Here is a 19,687-nt window from a genome sequence, read left to right on the forward strand (position 1 = left end):
GCTTTCTGGAGCCACACCCTCTCTCCCTTCTGCTTGCTTCTTGTGTGAACGTGTTGCCTGGAAGGGCAGCCCGCATCTTGTGGATCCTGAGACAACATGCTGAAGGTGCCTGAGCAGAGAACGGGGAAGACATGGATCCTGGGTCCGGTCACAGGCAGCTGAGCTGGCCTGCTGCTGCCTGCCTGCCGACCACTCGCCAGGTCGGAAAACCAAAATGTTAATTGTGTAAGCCAGTGTTCACCAAGTTTTCTATTTCCTGGTGTTAAAAGCCCTCCTAACTATCACACATCACAGATGTGTGTTACATTTGTGAGACAAGGTACCCCAAAGACACATGTCCATGCAATGTTTGCTTGGTCAGTGCTGCTGAGCTTAAAAGGCACATGCTCCTGCAGTGGTGATTTATCACAGTCTTGGGTGTGAAGAAAGCCTGGTTCTCACATTACAGTAGGAACAACGGTGCAAACGCACTTAGTGTCTTTCTCACGTACTCATACGACACACGTGTGAGAAGCACACCCACGGCTGACGTTGAGTCTTCCTCCAAGGACCCCCTGTGAACCTCTGAAGGCTCCTGAGTGGGAAAGGCTGACCCAGTGGGCTCCTCGCCGCCCGCTGCAAGCTGTGCCCGTGGCTGCAGAGCCCGGGGGATCCGCGGATCCCAGAGTGCAGCTGTGCAGGGTGCTCGTTAGAGGAACCCAGACGTGCTCAGCAAGGCCGCTCCTGAAGGTCGCGCATAAGCAAGCTTGAAGCAACGGCAGACAATGCTCATGAGTCCTCAACGGTCCTCTAAAGAAAGCCGTCAGGACACCTCAGAGGTGCTCCAGACCTGGACCGCGTGGCCCAGCAGGGAATGGGGGCGTGATGCAGACCTAGGATGATGCAAGGACCAGGACACAGGCTGCTGCCTCCTCGCCCCTGGGGAAGGCTCTCGGTGGCTCCTCAGTGAAGGAGGGTTAGAAGGCAGCATCAGAGCCGATTGCTTGTTAGTTGCTGTTAGACTTACTCCAGCTTGGTCAACTCTCAGGCAAAACCCCCTTCACCTCCTTTTGCAGAAACTGGGGTTAGGCCCTTACAATTAATCATCTTTTGCTCCTTTCTAAGCTTTCAAAGGAAAGAGCCTCTTCAGGGTGATATCTGGAATGGGCGGACCCTAGAGTGAGCCCGAAGAGTGAGCAGAAACGCCCCTCGTCCATCCTGCTCTGCGGGCTGCTGTTTCGAGAGCACCTGCCAGAGTCCGCACAGGCAACGCCACAGATGACAGCTTTCTCTCCTGCCAGACAGAAGTCTTTCTCTGCACTGCTTATATTTCCCACGAGTAACTGTCATTGTCGTTAATGAGGAGGGTGATGGTCACGTCATGTTCATCTCTAGTTAGATCAGACCTTAACACGGGAGCACACCGTAGGAGAGAGAATAACAAAATTCTTCCAGGGAGACTGAAAATTCTCGTCTTCCGAGGTGTATCAGGCACACCAGGGATATTTAGCCTAGACTAAAGGAGTCTCAGAAGAAATGTGTCTGATAGACGTCTTCAACTCTCTGGGGGCTGGCACGTTGAAGAGGGCTTTGACCTGTTCTGTCCGGGCCCCAGAGGATGGAAATAGGATTGATGAGTAAAAAGCACCACAGAATTTATTTTTTATGTCTGCCTGCTCTATGGTGTGGTTCTCAGGAGCCCTGGGCTGCTGTGGTGGACTGCTGACATGGTGGGTTTGGAAATTCAGGAGACGTGGAAACCAGGCAGCCCCTTGTCCTAGCCCAAGTCAGACCACGAAGATTTCACCAAGATTTTATAAGCTACAGCCTTGAACCCTGCTCCCGGTCTAGCCCCCTTCCTCACTGTGACCTGTGACAGAAGGGACGGGAGAGGTCCCTAAGCCCAGCTTGTCTGGGACCCTGTCTCCTCCTCGATGGCCAAAGATTTGAAACACTAGCACGAGGCTCAGGGTTATGCTTTGAAGAAGCAAAAAACCCAAATATTACACATGCTTAGACCGGATCCTAAGGAGAGGGGTTTGCTGGAAATAACAATGTTATTCTGAAGCTATTTGCTAAGGGTAATAGGAAAAAAGCCTAGGAAAGCCATCATGTAAATATGAGGCTACTCGTAGCAATTCAGAACCTCCTGCCTTGAAGAGATGACGTCAGCGGAACGGATGTGAACCTTCTCCTCCAGTCTGAGTCATTAGCCTTCCTTGTCCTAGACATCAGGGTTGTGGATGGGTGAGGTTACGCCCCACACTCCTGCACCCTTTGCCTCCACCAGAAGTCTCTCCTTGCTCTGTTTCACCGCGAGATGTGCTTCATCCTCGAGGTCCAGAGATCCCCCACAGCCACCATCCCACCGGCTCTGGGCTTAGAGGAGCAGCAGTGGGCTCACAGCGAGAGAACAGGTAACGCTCTTATGAGGATGGGGTGCTGAGGAGGGAGGCGATCCCAGCGTCCTGAGATCCCCAGGGGCCCAGCTGCTCTGCCCTGGGAGCAACATCTGAGCACGGCTCTGGCACCAAAGAAGAAAAACAAGCTGAAACCTGTCGCCCAAGGGAAGCCCAGGAATTTGTTTAAAGTCGTAATAAACACTACCTGGTACACAGAGTCCTAGAACGCTATAATAATAACAATGACAATAAAGACGACTACAATCAGAGGGTAGCTTTTTTATTAACAGCTCTGTTGAAGTAAATTTCACGCTATAAATTCACTCATTTATCTAGAATTCAATAATTTTCAGTAAGGTTACAGTTATGCAACCATAACCACAATCTGATTTTATATCATTTCCATCACCCCCGAAAGAAATCTCACGTCCGTTTACCATCACGCCCCATTCCCGCCCTCAGCTCCAGGCAACCTCTCATCCACTTCCTGTCTCCATGGGTTTGCCTGTTCTGGACAGTTTAGAAAAATGGAATCGTATGCTATCTGTAAGACTTCTTTCACTGAGCATAAAATTGTTGAGGTTCGTCCATGCCATGCCACGTATCCGCACTTCATTCCTTTATATTGCCAAGTGCTGTTCCATTGAATGGCTAGCCCACATTTTGTCCATCCCTTCACTGGTCATTGGACATCTGGGCTGTTTCCACTTTTGCCTGTTGTGAATAATGCTGCTATGAACATTCTTGTACAACAGTTTTGAATTTTAAGGGTTTATCTAAAAGCTCATCCTATCTTTCTCCCTATGGACTAAAAAATGGTTAGAAAGATCCAGATTCTTCCATGTGAGGCCACTACTTGGACCTGTTTCCTTCTCCATATCTTCCTCCACACCTGCCCTTGCCCACTCTTTTGCAGCATCATCCAGTACCAAACTGCACGCCTATTTAAAATATCTTATTTCAGGCTGCATTCCAACTATCAGAATGTTCTAATCCACTTCCTTTCATCCTGTCCTAAGATCTCCAGCCAACCCCCTCTGCCCAGGTCTTGTGAGGCAGAGGATAAAGATCTGTTTCCAGGACATGGAGAACAAAATAAGGGCCTGGTTCTTAGCAATTTTTAGGGTGCAAAAATCACATTCCAAATGGGCACAGCCGTTAGTCGGAACCAGACACAGCTTCTCTGAGACTCTGCTCTTTTGCTTGCTAAGGTAGCTTGGATTATCCCAGCCCTCGTGGTTGGGAGTACCAGATTCAATTCTACTTTAGGAGAAATAATCACTAATTTAAACTTGAAATAAGTTTAAAACAGCATGGGGGCCGGCCTGGTGGTGTGGTGGTAAAGTTCGTGTGCTCTGCTTCAGCAGCCCGGGGTTTGAGGGTTCAGATCCCAGGCGTGGACCTACACACTGCTCATCAAGCCAGGCTGTGGTGGCGTCCCACATAAAATAGGGGAAGATGGGCACAGATGTTAGCTCAGTGACAATCGTCCTCAAGAAAAAGAGGGACATAGGCGACAGATGTTAGCTCAGGGCCAATCTTCCTCACCAAACCAAACAAAACAAACAAACTGCGCAACGCTTCTATAAAAAGGGCGCAAAAAATTTTCCTCTTTCATTCACGTCTCAAAATATAGTACACATTCATGCCTTGTATTTCCTACAAATAAAGGCAAGATTTCCACTTATTCTAATGAAGACCTAATTCATAATATCCAAGTGGTAAACTTCACAACCTTGACATATTAGGAAATTGGACTCCAATAGCTAAAGGGAAGACTGACTTTTTATTTCATGTCTTGGTATATACACGTATGCATAAACAAAAAGTATTAAAATTCCTCAAAATGAGCATAATTACTGACCTTTTTTTCTTAAGGAAGGATTTCTACAGGTCCTCTAACCCAAACAACCTCTCCAGCCTACAGCCTCAAGGATGACCTTCAGGGTTCTCCACCTCCCCATAGGAGGAAGAGGTTGGACACATTTATGGACAGAGCTCAAAAGCTGAGGAAAAGCCTGTGCACAGGCCCTGTGATCCGATCCCAGGACATTTCCCCTGGGTCACCTTTATCCCCTTTGTGTTCCCATTTCCAGGAGTCAGCGAGTGTGTCCCAGAAGGTGAGTTTCCCAGCAACTCCCCAGAGCTCAGTCCTTCCCATCAAAAACGGAGTGCTGCCCCCACAGCCCCTATTCTCTAATTAGCTCACTCAAGGGAGGATGCTGGTTACTACGGACAGTCAGTTTCTCCTTCCCAGTATTTCTGGGGGTGGAGACTTTTGTGAGCGCTGCCAAAGGAGGGAACAGAGTCTAATTTTCCGATCAAATCCTGCCCCACCGCCTTTGCAGCAAGAGAGGGTCACCCTTCTGCCCATAATCAAGGTAGATTACTACAGGGATCTAACCTTCCTCTACGACAGCCTGGAGGATGGTCCTGAAGGGGACCAGGAGATGCCACCCGAAAACACGCCGCTCTGGCATAAGGATTGTGCCGAGCTAAAAGCAATTAAGAATCAACAGGTGCAGGAAGAATTCTCTGCCTTCCTCTTCTGCCTAAAAGCAGGGCATAAATTTCCCTGATGGAGGGGTCTCCTCCCTCTCTGCCCCTGTATCAGGAGTTGGAGAGAGAGCATTTTAATCACTGGAGACAGTAGACACCAAAAGAAGCAGGCATAAACAGACCTACCTAAAATAACCCTTATCTTCTATTAATTCCCCCAAATATTTCCTAGTCACAGCCCCACAATCTATTGTCCATTGAAGCCCAAATCCCCTTTCTTTTGTTATAATGGTATATAAGCTCCAAAGTCTAGCCACTTCTTGGAGTTTCACTTTTCTGTGAATTTCCATGCACATAAAATATTAATAAAAGCTGTGTGCATTTTCTCTTGTTAACCTTTCATTGCTTTAATTCACAGGCCTCCAATTACTGAACCTAAGAGGGTAGAGGAAAAGTTTTTCTTCCTGGACAGTCTCCAGTCTGGATTCTGAGCATCTGTTACTCAGGCCAGTGTAGCACCTTCTAAAAATACACATAAATTGTTAAATTATAATATTTCCCCAAATCTTTCATAGTTTTCCTTCATCCCATTGCTGTGTAGAATAACAGTGTTGTTCTACAGCAATTAGTCTAAACAATAGAAAGACAACAAACAAAAAGAAAAAGGATGCCATTACACAGGTGTGGGGCCAACTGTCATTGTGCAACACCCTCAACAGTCTGGGTCCAGAAAAGTGTGAACCGTATGCCAGTCAGAGGGACCCTTTCAGCAAGTTGGGTCTTGGGAGCTCGTGACTTTCCATCAGTGGTGTGTCGTCATCGAGGGAATGAGAGAAGCTCCAGCTGCCTGCACATGAGGTGGTGGTGGAGGAGGTCAGTCTCCGTGGGCAGCCAGGGAGCTACGGGGCTGGCTGATGTCTGGGAGTTTCTGAAACGCCAGGCGTCCCGAGCCCTCGTCAGCCTCAGGTAGTGAAAGGAAGACAGACGGGAACAGTCGACGCGTCGATTCCACTTGCCGTTCACTCTCCAAGTTCTCCAGGGAATTCAACGTGTTTCTCCTCAGTTTCATCGCTTGTGCAATTCTGGCTCCTTTAGGAAGTCTTACAATTAATCAAAGCCCCTTGGTATTTTCTTATAAATAAACTGCAATCCCAACAAAAAATATTGATGGAACAATTTCTCTCCCAACCCTCTGATCAGGCACAGATAGAAACTCCGTGTTTTATTCCAGCCTGCCTTTTATGAGGATTTGCTTTGGGAAGACACAGACTGGTATGCTTTGACTTGATTTCGAGAATTCCAGGTGGTTTCGTTTCTGACCCAGGAGTTTGACTGTTCTCTGATGTAATCACGCTTCGGAAAAGGAGCTCTGTGAACTTCCTTTGCAAGGCATTCCTAAAGATTTCAGGCTATAGTGAATGAATAGCTAAAACTCAGAATATTGCAAACATCTTTTATCTCATTCCTTTGACCAAAGGCCTGTGTGAAGATTACTATCTGATTGACTGAGATAAAAACACATTAATTGCCCCAAACTAAGATTGTGGAGCTGGCAGCCCTTCTGAGAAGAATGTGAAGAACCAGCCCTGCTCTGGGCCTTTCTCAGCCGTCACCTGCCACATTTCTAGGCAAAGGAGAAGCGTTGCCCGGACGACGTGGTTCTTTCCTCCCCGGGGGCCTCCCTTCTCTGTCAGCTCTTGCTCCCCTGGGGCTCATGGACGCATCCCTGGGGGGGCTCTGGCCCAGGCTGCAGCCTCCAGAGCAAAGGCGTTTCAGGGAATGCTGGCTTGGATAATAGGCCAAAGGGGCTGTTTATTTTGCCTAAAGGAACTCGGGGGCGGGAATAGGGGCACCTAAATCTGCTTTTTGAGATGAGCACTCGGTTTTTTGTTTTCCCCGGATATCTGACTAGAGAGGGCTGGTTAACCCTAAAACAGGAGCCATTTAGATGAAAGGTTAGGAAGAACTTCCGGATGGAGATATTGACCTGCATGCCTCACGAAGACCAGTCAGGCCAGTGCTGTCTGGAGCTGGGGAGATTGACGGTATCACCATCCAAGTTTGCTTGTGGCTGGAGAGCTCTGTGATTCCTTTCTGGATATAGTTTCTGTTTTTGGAGCAGCAGAAAGATTTGATTTCAAAGACAGACAGGAAAACTGCGCGTGGGTGAAGCTCCAGGGCGGGGACTCCGCACGTGAGGGCCCTGGCCTCTGCTGACGGGCATCTGAGGCCTACGCTCTCCCTGAAATGGGTTGTGAAATTGCATCTCCATGGATGTTTGGGGAGAACATTCATTGCAAGGGTGTCCGTGATTAAAAAACAAAACCAAAAAGGAAACCCGTCAAGAATCATTGCTCCAAGAGCAGACTTTGTTCGATGAGATGATTAACTAACGCTGATCCGGCTGTTCCTTTGGAACACTTGCGATGCGGTGGGAAGACGAGGAAGACGGCTGGGAGGGAGGGACTGGGCCCTCTTCACTGATGGAGGGCTGAGGCACAGCTGCCTCCACCTTCCTTCACTCACTCATTCGTTCAACAGACCTTTGCTGAGCGCCTGCTCTGTGCCAGGCCCTGTTCCAGGCATTGCAGATAGAGCAATGAGCAAACAGATAGAGATTCCTGCCTTCATGAAATATGCATCTGGGGAAGAGGAAGATGCTAAACAACAAACACAGGTGAGTATATCACATCGTGGAGCCGGGCGGGGGGACTCCCCGTGTGGAGGGGAGGAGCAGCATGGTGGAAGGCAGGCAATTTGCATGATAACATAGGGCAAATCTCAGACGAAGATGTCATTCAGTCAAAAACTTGGAGGCGAAGGAGGTAGGCTTGAAGACGTCTTGTATCTGAGGGAAGAACATTCCAGGAGAAGGAACAGGCAGTATGTTCCAAAGATGGAAGGGTAAGGGAGTGTTTGAAGAAAAGCAAAGAGCCCAGGGGGCTGGAGCAGAGAGAGAAGGGAAGAGAGTAGAAGAAGAGGTAACTAGGGGAGGGGAGGAGGCAGAACACGCAGGGCCTGGTGGTCCATTAGAAAAACTGTGACTTTGACCCTGAGTGAGAAGGACATTCTCTGAAGGGCTTTGAGGAGAGGAAGCACGCGATCTGACGTACACTTTGCAGGATCAGTCTGGCTGCTGTGTTAGCACAGACTAGAGGGAGCAAGGCAGAGACAAGGGAGGCCAGTGGGAAGCCATCTGGATGAGCAGTGGTGACCTGGACCAGGGTGGCAGCGTGGTAGTGGCGACAAGCGGTGGGATTCGGAATATATTTTGAAGGGAGAACCAATAGCTTTTCTTCATGGATGGGGGGCGGGGATGGGTCAACCCCCTCAGCTTCTCTTTGTGCCTCCTCACTGCGTGCCCAGTAGACACCACGTCAGCCCTCTCCCCGTCCCAGGTTGGCCCATGGTCGACATACGCTGTCCACGCAGTAGCCACCAGCCACACATGGCTATCGAGCGCTTAAACATAGCTAGTCGCAATTAAGATGTGATTTAAGTGTGAAATACACACTAGATTTTGAAGATTTATCACAAAAAGTAAAGTATTTCATTGGTAATTTAAAAAATATTGATTACATGTTGAAACGATGATATTTTGGATATGTTGGGTTAAATAGTATATATTATTAAAATCCGTTTCATATCTCTCTTTTTACTTTCTTAGTACAGCAAATAGAGATTTAAAATTACAAATGTAGCTCACATTATATTCTACATTTCAGTTGGACAGCACTGGTCTAGAAGACATTTGAGAGACCGATGATTACATTTGAATCACGAGTCCCTCTGGGTTCATTCTTTCCAGAATGGAGGAGCTGACCTGAAACTCCTGCCTAAGACTGATAACGGGCCGTCAGTTTCCAAACGATGTGTCTGTAGAGCCTCACATGCTGCTTTCTTTGAAAGAAGTGAGCTATGTGGTCTTGTGTAGAAACCCCTAGGCTGGCCCCTCCAAACCTCAACAGCCAGTGACTGGAGCTGGCTGTAGGCGCCCTGGAGCAGTTGCTGCTCCAGACTGAGGCCCCGCGTCATCCGTCATCCGCAGCAACGCACCGTTAACCCTGCGGTGGAGAGTCCTGAGATCCAACACCACGAGCTCCGACTGCAGACATCACTTCGTACCACCTGACGGCTTCCTGTGAAATCTGGGCCCCGATGGCTGGAAGGCACCTGAGCGTCTCTGCTGGGCATGGGTGCAGGCTGGAGCTGCGTGTCTCTGAGTCCATTTCCCCCTTAGCTTGTTGCTTAGCAAGACCTGCGTGTACAGACTTCTCTGTTTTGTAGAGAGGGTACTGCTGAATACTGTGATCAGTAAAAATGCTTCTAGACCCATTGAGCCAGAATCTCGGAGGACGGGGACTGGGGATTCACGGTTTACCAAGCTTCTCAGGCGGCATTTATGCTCCTGAAGTTGGAGAGCTGCTATAGAGAAAAGGGGCAGTTCCCGTCTGTCAATCAAGGGGCTTACGCCTGGCAGCTTCATTTCTTTCAGGCTTAGTCTAACATGCCCTAAGTTATTATACACATATGTGTATATGCACGTGTGTGTGTGTGCGTGTGCGTGTGTGTATTACAAGAGGGAGAAGAGACAGATCTAGCAATAGAAGGTCAATATGAGTGACCACAACAAAAACCTCGCCCTATTTTTGTTTCCTGGGAGGAAAATTCCAGCCTGAGTCACAGGCAGGCGGCTCTGGCAGCCCCCACCTTGCCAGCAGAGATTCTCCTCCTCCTCCTGCCTGAGGGGCCCAAGGGTGCAGGGGGAGGACCCATTCTGCTGCTCGCTTAGAGGATCCCTTTTAAATCTCTTGTCTGCTTCTCTCTCCCCCAAGGACCCCGCCTGCCCCACCAAGTCCTGCCAATTTCTTTCCAATTCTTTGTGTCTGTAGCCCAAAACCTCTCTAGGGGATAGCGGACTGTCCCCTCTCGGAGTGTGGGGACAGAATCCAATCCCCACCCGCTGTCCTCCTGCGGGGCGGGCCGGGGACCGCAGCCAACACAGCACCGCCAGACATTAGGCGTGTGCTTCCCGCGGCCCTGAGCAGACCCTGCCCTGCGCCTCCTCCCTCTGCCTGCTCATCTCCTTCAGATCCAGAGTCTTCGGGGGACACAGGACTTGGCCGGTCTGTGGTAAAATCGACCCATGGAGCTACCTTCCCAAAATTGGTTTGTTTACCCAGGTTGCATTTTAGGAGAAATAAAGTAATTGGCAGGGGCCCTGAGGGCCTCCGTAACTCACATGGGCCTGACCTGGAGGACTGTGCTGACCGCCCTGCCTCGGGTCTGTCTGCTGAAAATCATGCTTGGGTGCAGCCTGAGTGTGATGAGAACAGGAGCACATCTCCCTGAGCCTTCAAGAGGAAGGACGTCCCCACTGCTTGGAGGTGGGGGGCTGAGGTCAGGAGAAGGTGAGAAGGGGTGGCCGGGTCCCTCAGGCTCAGCGGGGAGGGGAGCCGTGAAAAGTGCTCCCAAGCTCCAGCAACCCCCTTGTTCTCTGCCCTGCAGCAGCGGGGTTCACCGCCTGGAGGCATTTTCAAGGGAGACCATAGGCAGAGGGAGGGCTTTCTCTGGGGTCCTGAAGCCATTCATTCAGAAGGTGGGGGTCCGTAGATGGAACATGGCCCACGTTTCCTTTCTTTCCATTGCAGCCTTCCCCATCAACTAGCTCAAGCCCAGTACATGAAACATTTCACAGTTTGTGAGGTTGTCCTGCTTCTTAACATTCCTGACGGGTCTCCTGCGAGTCCTTCTGGAGTGGCAATCTGTCCCTGTCTTCTGTTATGCAAATGTGCTCACCCTGTTTTCGTTGTCAGGGAGAGGATCCGAGATGAGAGATGTCCCTCCTAACCAGGCTCTTCTGCCACTGGTGTTTTGAAAATACCATGAAGCACCCAAGGCGGAGACAGGCTGCCGAGCTCGCTGCTGGCTGCAAGCCGCCGTTTCTCCCCCCTGCTTCCTGTCTGCCCACTGTTGCTCTGCTTCCCTTCAGAGCCCCTCTTGCCTCTGTCGCTGTGGCTCAGGCAGTGCTCCTTGTGTTTCTGAGCTCTCTGACTTTTAATATTTGACCTTCGCCGAGACAGAAACCTGGCCAGTCGGAGGGGAGGATGGACGATGCGGGCTGGCGTCAGGACAGCGGTTTCTTACCCACAGCATCTGCATCCGGTTATCTTTTAGAGACGATACCAAATTTAAACTGCATAAGACTAGGGTATTTCTCAGAGCCAAACCATGTGTTTTGTTTTGATTTTTTTGCCTTTAAAGGCTAAAGCTGGATTTTTAAGACTTCTAGAAGAGCAAGAAGGTTGGAAGGAGAGACAGATGTGCTGGCGGATCACCAGAGCGTGGAGTTAATTATTGTCGCTTGTACAAACCTGTCAATATTTTTCTTCTCACATTAAAACTGCACTCTCTCCCCTTGGCTGTGTCAACGATATTAACCCATTGTGACCCTTGAGAGAAGGAGGCAGGGCTTTATTCGGGGAGAGAAATACAAATGCAAAATAAACAGGGCTACAATGACAGACTGGATCTCACACACAATCATTCTGAAAATTTGGGCTGGATGGGAGGTTGGTGAGAAGGCAAGAAACCCCTGACTCATCACTGTTTTCTGGCGAGGAGCCCTGTGCTTCACTCTGTTTACGGAATCTCAGGGCTGAAGGGGAACCTTAAGGACTCCCTCTGCCCCCCATCTTTCCTGCCCCTCACACCCTCAGCAAGGATCTTTCTCAGGCCTGCTCGGCCACCCCCGGGTCAGGGACACTCTGTGCTGCTGGAGCCGGCCTTCGTTTGAGAGAAGGTCTGTCTTTCTGGAGCTTCCACACTTTGGGACTGGCCTCTCAGAGCTCTGAGGAAATGGGGATTACTCATCTCTGGCAGCCTGTGATGACCAAGCCTCAAGTCAGGCCAGAACAGATGGCCTTTTAACCTACCTGGCTCCCAGGAGCACAGGCCATTCCTTGACCCTAAGCCCCCAACACAGGGGTGTCCACAATGGGAGGGCTGACCCACAGCCAACATTAGCATCCTCCACGCCCCTGCCCTTCTGAGTGTGGACCACGCACCAGCAGCCTCAGTATCCCCTGGAGCTCATTGGAGATGAAGAATCTGGAGTCCCACCGTGGACCTGCTGAATCAGACGCTGCATTTGAACAAGATCCATTGAGCAAAAGCGTTGTCTGCACATTCATCTGCACGTTCTCCCTTGCCCATGAGGCTTGCGAAGGACACTGGCTGACCTTGACCCATGTGCCTGATTTGGGGCCCCAGAATGTTGGTGCAGAGCACTGCTGGGAACCAGTGACCTCGTCCAGGAAAACTGGACTTCCACAGTGGACATAGTGCTTTCAAGGAGGAAACCTCGAAGGATGACAAAGACATCAGGTGAATGCTTTGAGGACGTCCCCTTGAGGAGGTGACCTTGGGGACGAGCCCTTAAATCTGCCCCCAAGGCTGGGAGACACAAGCTCAGGAAGGCTGCCGCCCTTCCCCCGTGCAGGCCCTCAGGCCTAGCTGCTGGGAAGAGGTCCAGCGATGACTAAGAGGACTGTGAGATTCTGGAGCCTTTGTAAATTTCCCAAGCTCGTTGTTATTGCTCTTAGCCTCTATTTACTCCTGTAATTTGTTTCAAAAAAGATTAATAGTAGTGCAACCACTTTTCGGGGCTGGCTTCCCAAAGACTGAGGAGGGTGGGGGCAGACAGCAGAGAAGTGGGGAGTCATATCTCTCACAGCCCAGCCTGCGACCTGGAACAGAAGAGCTGGCACCAGTGCAGAGAAGAGGAGAAGGGGTCAGGAGGCGAAGGAAGGGACTCTCGCAGGCCTGGACCGTGCCTCAGGGTTTCGGAGGCAGAAGGACCATGCGGTTGACTTCTCAGCTCCCGTCCTGGGAGACTAATGAGTCATGGGTAAGCACATTCCATGAGGGACTGGAAGGTGTGCAGTATAGTTGTGGAGGGCGTGGCACTTGGTAAAATCTTAATCTCTGGTTGTTTCCTTTTCTCGTCTGTGAAATGTAGATCGTGATAGCACTGGCCTCATGGGGGCGTAGTGAGGATGGATGAGAAAGTATGGTAGGCATGGTGGCATCTTCCCAGCATCCATTCCACCCCAGCTGCTGGAGGCTCTAAACAGTTTACAGAACCCCGTCCCCTCCACAGAGACTTGTCAGGAATGGACAGGCCTGAGCCGATGGCCGTGGGCGCACACATGGGAGCATGCAGCCCCAACTCTATGGCATTCTTCTAACGGCACCTTCAAACAGAAGGGCAGAAATATGGATGGACCCCTGGGCCTCGGCTGATATTGTTGAGCCTCTGCTTGAATTAGTCCTAAGAGCTGTCCGTCTCTGGCCTCCAAGTTACGTGACCCAACATATTCCTTTATTGTTTAACTCCACTGGAATAGAGTTTTATGATACCCACAGCTGGAAGTATCCACACTGATGCAAAGCCGTATGTAAAGTGCTCAGCATGAGGTCTGGTACATAGTAAGACCTTGAAAATTGTTAGGTGTTCTTCTTATTATTATCATTACAGACAGTGTAAAGACACGTATAGACCTTTGCTGGAAACAGCATCAGTCCAAAAGGGGTAACAAAGGATAAGAATCTCCTTCTCTGAGGTTGAGCACCAACGTGTAGTCTTTCCCCAGAGCCAGCCAACGGGAAAGGGTTTGTCTCTTTCTCCTGGCCCCGCCCCCACTGCCTCCCTTTTCACTTAGAGGAAAATCTAGGAAACTAGCTGATCAAAAGGATTTAGTGAACTTTCGTCAGCATCGATTCCCAAGCCATGCCCCAGTCTCAGGACGGCTTCAGGCCCTCCCTCCTGGGTCTTTATATTCATACAACGGGGAGAGCCGCAGCATGCCAGCCATGGGACAGGGGCTAGAGCAAATGGTATCTTTCTGTCTGTTTCTCTTCATTTTGAGAAGCTTAAAAAATATGGGAAAAGACGGGGCTGGCCCCATGGCCGAGTGGTTAAGTTCGCGTGCTCTGCTGCAGGCGGCCCAGTGTTTCGTTGGTTCGAATCCTGGGCGCGGACATGGCACTGCTCAACAAACCATGCTGAGGCAGCGTCCCACATGCCACAGCTAGAAGGACCCACAACGAAGAATGTACAACTATTTACCGGGGGGCTTTGGAGAGAAAAAGGAAAAATAAAACCTTTAAAAAAAAAATATGGGAAAAGACGAAGAGCAATATAACAAACACCATGTTGTTGTGTTTACATCATTTAATAAAATAAAAACTACAGAAAATAGTTTGAAGACTCTGACAAATCCCTTCTGTCATCTGATGAGTATGAACAGGAGTGGGTTTGATTCATATTTTTACAGCCTATTTTTATTCATGAATCCAGAGACAGACTATTTTATCTGTGTTTTAAAAATTTACATACCCGGCAGGTTATAACATAGTTGTAAAGCTTGTTCTTCTTGAGCAGTGTGTTTTTGGACTTATCCGTGTTGATACACCCAGATCTAGTTCATTACTTGCATTCAGAGTGGGCATTCAACATACACATACAAGAGACTTTATTTATCCATTACGTTGTTTATGGACACTTGGTTGCTTTCAATTTTCTGCCATCATAAGTATGGCAGCAATGAATATCCTCGTATGTGGCCCGTGTCTTTAGATCTCTTTCACACTGAGCTCTATAACTAGAAGCCTAATGCACAAAACATTGAACTCTTCAACACATATCAATTAAGCCTAGCTGCTACTAGACTAAAACATCGGACCAGAGAATCTTAATTAATAGTCCAAGACTTGCGCAGAGACATGGTCTATGGCTAAGAAGCTGTCAGTGCAGTCAGGAAGACAGAGCTACCAAGGCAAGGCAGGAGATGCCAGCATCGAATTCAAAGTGATCAGTGCTGTTAGAATTCAGAAGATGAGTTTGAGGTAGAGTGTTACTCTGGATCTTGAAGGATGAGTAGAATTTCAGCAGGAAAAGTGGGGAGGTTGTTCAAGGCAGGTCACTGATGTGAGCAAAGGTGACGAGGTGGGAGCACCATGAGGTTTAGGCTCCAGAGGAGCAGAGACACTGGGACTCCAGCTCCCTCTCTTCACCCCAGGTGGAGTTACAAATCCGATTGGTCAGATTCAGGACAATGCTAGGCCGTGCTTTGGTGGTGGGCGACAGCACTGCATTTTAAAAGGTTGATGCACCTGCGTGTGGTTCTCTCTTCTGTCTTTTCTGTCCATGTGGCTGCAGGGGAAGCCCAGGGATTGCTGCGTGGGAGGAGCCATCTTGCTCGCTTCATTTCTCTTTGGCTGTGAGTATTTGGGGTCTCTGCCTCATTCAAACTGGGTTAGTGGCTGGTGCTAAGCTTTAACTTTGGACTTAGAGAAGGAAGAGGCCCCTTATAGGCCTTGGACCTTAGCCCGAGTCCCAGCCCAGTTTACCAGTCAGTGCTGCAGATCCGTTAGACTAGTTGACAGAGAGGTTTTGTGTAGAAGATAAAAGAAATTGATTTGAAAGGATAGGTTTTGATCAGATTGTGATGGACATTGAATGCCAGACTGTTGAGTTTTGGCTGATTCCCAAGGACAGTTGGGTGCCCCTTGAAGATTTTTGAGCAAGAGAACATGGGATCAAGGGATGTTTTAGGAAGACCAGTCTGATTTAGAGGGGAGTGAGTTAAGAGGCTAATGGAAGAAATTCAAATGAGTGATGACCTGAAGTTCCATTTCTGGAAGTGGCAGTGGAACTACAAGAAAAAAAAAAAGGAATGGCTGTGAGAATTTTCAAGACTTGTTGAATAACTGGAAATGGAAGAGGATGGAAAGAAATATGATTGAGATATTTTTAGTCTAGATAACAGATAATTGGGCAAAGGAAAAAAAAGGAAAGGAGAAGGGAATCTGGGATTGATTGTTGTGAATTTGGGCCACTCACATTTCAATCAGGTGAGAGCATCCGTTAGGATGTTAGAAATGTAAGTCTGGGCTCAGAAGAGAGATGAGTAGGTGTGGGTGGCAACAAATGTCTGCCATGTTGCCTAGTCTTTCTACATATTCCACCTAAGAATGGCTGCATGTACTGATTGCTGACTGTGTGTCTGTCAGCCACAGTTCTAAGCCCCTTACATATACGGGTTCATTTAATCTCTACAGCAACCCTTGGAGGAAGTTACTACTGTCATTCCAATCTTGCAAATGAAGAAACTGAGGCTCGGAGAGGGTCGGACTTGGCCAAGGTTCCAAAGTGGTAGGTAAGTGGTCGATCAGGGATGCAGACTCAGGTAGTCTGACCTAAGGATCTGCTCAGAGCTGCTCGCCACTTCCTCCGTCCTCAGACAGCTTTGCAAATGACACGTGGCGCTGTTACGAGCATGGACAGTTTACTGCTGCTGAATATCACTATCTTTCCTGGTGGTATTAAAAAGTAGGAAAGCAAGAAAACTCAATTATTTTAAAGCTTGCTGAAAGAAAATGAGCCCTCCTTAGGATCGGTGCAGGTCATAGGGTGTTGAAAGAGGTTAAAAGAAGTTATTTTCCGTCTATTATTCCTCCTTCTTGAAATAGCCATGAGAAGCCCTCCATCTGCCTGCAGACCTGGGCGGGTGAGAAGGTGTCTCAGAGTGTCTCCCAGACGCCTGCACTTTCCTCGCAAGGTCTGTTTATGCACTGATCAGTTCATGAGGACCTGCAGCGCTGGGTACTTCCTGGCACCTTTCTAGGAGCTTAATATAATGTTTTATTGAATAAAGGAACAGATAAATAACACAGCGCTTACACATATGCTATGGCATATCCCAAACCTTGGACATGTGTCAGGGAAAGCTTCCTATAGTTGATGGTATCCAAGCTGAGTCTTGAAGGCTGAGTTGGGTCTCACTGGGACTACCCGGGGGAAAGGGCTTCTGGGCAGAGGTACCAGCTTATACCAGAGAGAACAGGCATGTTCAGGGAGCTGTCAGCTGTCATCACGGCTGGAGGGGAGTGAAGGAGGGAGGTGGGATGGGAAAAGGAGGACGCACACAGGAGCCACACTGCAAAGGCTTCATGTACCATGAGAAGAGTTTGGACTTTATCCTGAGGACAATGAGAGCTGTCAGACTTTTTTTTTTTTTTTTTTTTGGCGTATTGATTTTTCTTTCTTTTCCAGATTTATAAAAATTGAGGAATGGCATACATATGGTAAAGTGCAAAAATCTAAAGTTAGGGGGACCAACCATCCTGGTTTCCCCAGGACAGGACTTTTAGTTTAAAATCAGGACAGTTCCAGGTAATCTGGGACGAGTCATCCCGTCTAAAGTGAACTGCTCAATTTTACAGACGTAGCACCTCGGACCCACCTCCCAGATCAGCCCCGGAAAGCCTCCACATGCCTCTTATCAGTCAATACTGCTGTCCTGAAGTAACCACCATCCCAGATCTCTCACCATACATTAGTTTTGCCTTGTTTGGAACTTTATATAAACGGAATGATTCAGTGTTCAGTTCTCTTTCGAGTCTAGCTTTTTTCATTCAACTTCATGTCTGTGAGACTCACCCTTGTCATCGCTCTCCTCCGTTCCCTTTCGTTGCTGTGCAACATTCCTTTGTAAGAACACAGTGCAATCCGTTTATCCCCTCACGTGTTAGTAGGTGTTCGGGTCAAGTCCGGATCTCGGCAATTGTGAGCGTTCTCTGGTGGGCGCGGTACTCACGGCTGCCGGGTGAACACCCGGAGTGGATTGTAGGGTTAGGGGGACATAGAAGGTTGACTTTAGTAGCAACCTCGAAACTTTTTCCTAAAGTAGTTGTACCCTTTTCCACTTCCAGCAACAATCCTGAGAGGTTTTGTTTCTCTGCACTGTCATCAACACCTGGTATTGTCTGTCTTTTTAACTTTTGCCCTTGTAGTGGGTGTGAAGTCATAGCTCTTGGGCTTTTTTTTTTTCATGGTTTTAATTTACATTTCCCTAATGACTAACGCTGTTGAGAATGTTTTTATTGGCCATTCATAATAAGTCTTTTGCTAAATGTCTGTTCAAGTCTCTTGCTCATTTGAAAAACTGTATCGTTTGCTTCGTATTGTTATTAAGGAGTTATTTATATATTCTGGACACAAGTCCTTGGTGAGATATATGCATTGCAAATATTTTCTCCTGGTCTGTGACTACTTTTTCACTTTTTTAGTAGAGTCTTTCGAAGAGCAAAAGGCAGAGTTTTAATTTTGAGATATGATTTATCCATTTTTTTTCCTGTGCTGAGCGTTTTTTGTGACTTGTTTAAGAAATGATTGCTTAACTCATGAATGTGAAGATAGTCATTTTCCTCCAGAAGGTTTACGTTTTCTCTTTTGCATTTAGATCTATGAGTTGTCTCAAACAAGTTTTTGTTACCGTTGCAATAGAGAGTGAGATTCACTTTCTCCCCCCTATTTATAGCATGTCATTTCCACGTAATTGTTGAAATTCTCCATTGAATTATCTTGGAGCTTTCGTCCAAGATCAATTGAACGAATATGTGTGGGTCTGTGTTTGTTCCATTGATCTATTTGTCTGGCCTTCTGCCAATACCACACTGAATTGATTGTTATAATTTTATAGTAAGTAAGTCCCCAAATCAGGTAATACAAGTCTTCCAGATTTGTTCCCTCTGTTTTCAAAATTGTTTTGAGTATTCTATATTCTGCTCCTGTCTATGTAAATTTTAGAATTTTGACAATTTCTATTTTTTTTAAAAAAGCCTGCTGGGGTTTTCATTGGGATTGCTTTTCATCTGTAGATCAATTTGGGGAAAATTGACAACAATATTGAGTTTTCCAACTCATGACCTTGGTATCCATCCATTTATTGAGGCCTTTAAACATATCTCTCAGTGGTGTTTTGTGGATTTTGGTATAGAGGTATTGTGCCTCTTAGGTTAGGTTTATTGCTAGACATTTCATTTTTTTATGCTACTGTAAAATGTTATTTAAAATTCTTTTTTAAATTTCTAATTGCTTGTTGTTAAGATATACAAGTGATTTCTATATACTGACCTTGTGCAGAGTGATATTGTTAAATTATTTATTAATTTTAATAGTTTTAGATTGATTCTCTTGAATTATTCATATAAATTATCATCTCGTCTGTAAATAATGCCAGTTTTACTTCTCCCTTTCCCATCCTTAGCCCTCCCTCTTGCTGAGTGTACGTCCTGGCTTGGACCTCCAGTGCGATGGTGAACAGTGGGGGATGTGCACGACTGCGGGGGAAGCGTGTGCTGTTCTGCCGTCAAGCATAATGCGGGCTGTAGAACCTTCCTTTATTCCCAGTTTGCTGAGAATTGTCATTTTTACCAGGAATGGATACTGAATTTTGCCAAATGTCTTTTCCAACTTCTATTGAGATGATTATATGATTTTTCTTCTCTGTTCTGTTAATATAGTGGATTACATTGAATGTGAATGTTAAATCAATCTTACGTTTATGACGAGGTTACAACCTTACATACATAAGGCATATGGCAATCATGGGTTGTCTTTTTTATGTATTGATGGATTTAATTTACTAAAGTTTTGTTTAAGATTTTTGCATCTATGCTCATGAGTAAGATTGGTCTGTAAATTGCTTTTACAAAATGAATTGCGAATTATTTATTTATTTGTTTATTTATTTTTCTGGAGGAGTTTGTACAAGGTTAGTATTATTTCTTCCATAAATATTTAGAAGAATTTACTAGTGAAGCCATTTGAGCCTGAAGTTATCTATGTAGGAATGTTTTATATTAGAAATCCAGGGCTGGCCCCATGGCTGAGTGGTTAAGTTCACGTGCTCCGCTTTGGCAGCCCAGAGTTTCACCAGGTCAGATCCTGGGTGCAGACA

At 47.4% G+C, this 19,687-nt stretch overlaps 1 long non-coding RNA gene across 2 annotated transcripts; it reads left to right on the forward strand.

Annotated features, from left to right (window-relative positions):
- The first annotated feature begins 9,624 nt into the window (after window positions 1-9,624).
- On the forward strand, window positions 9,625-19,461 carry LOC102149900 (uncharacterized). Of its 2 annotated transcripts, none has more exons than XR_288351.4 (5): window positions 9,625-10,291; window positions 10,697-12,789; window positions 15,103-15,163; window positions 16,005-16,102; window positions 18,995-19,461. It is a non-coding gene; the product is annotated as an uncharacterized lncRNA (long non-coding RNA). The 2 variants fall into 2 exon arrangements; XR_011425258.1 differs by having other exon boundaries at window positions 9,882-10,280.
- The last annotated feature ends 226 nt before the right edge of the window (window positions 19,462-19,687 follow it).

Source organism: Equus caballus, chromosome 14 (assembly GCF_041296265.1).
Source record: "Equus caballus isolate H_3958 breed thoroughbred chromosome 14, TB-T2T, whole genome shotgun sequence".
NCBI lineage: Eukaryota > Metazoa > Chordata > Mammalia > Perissodactyla > Equidae > Equus > Equus caballus.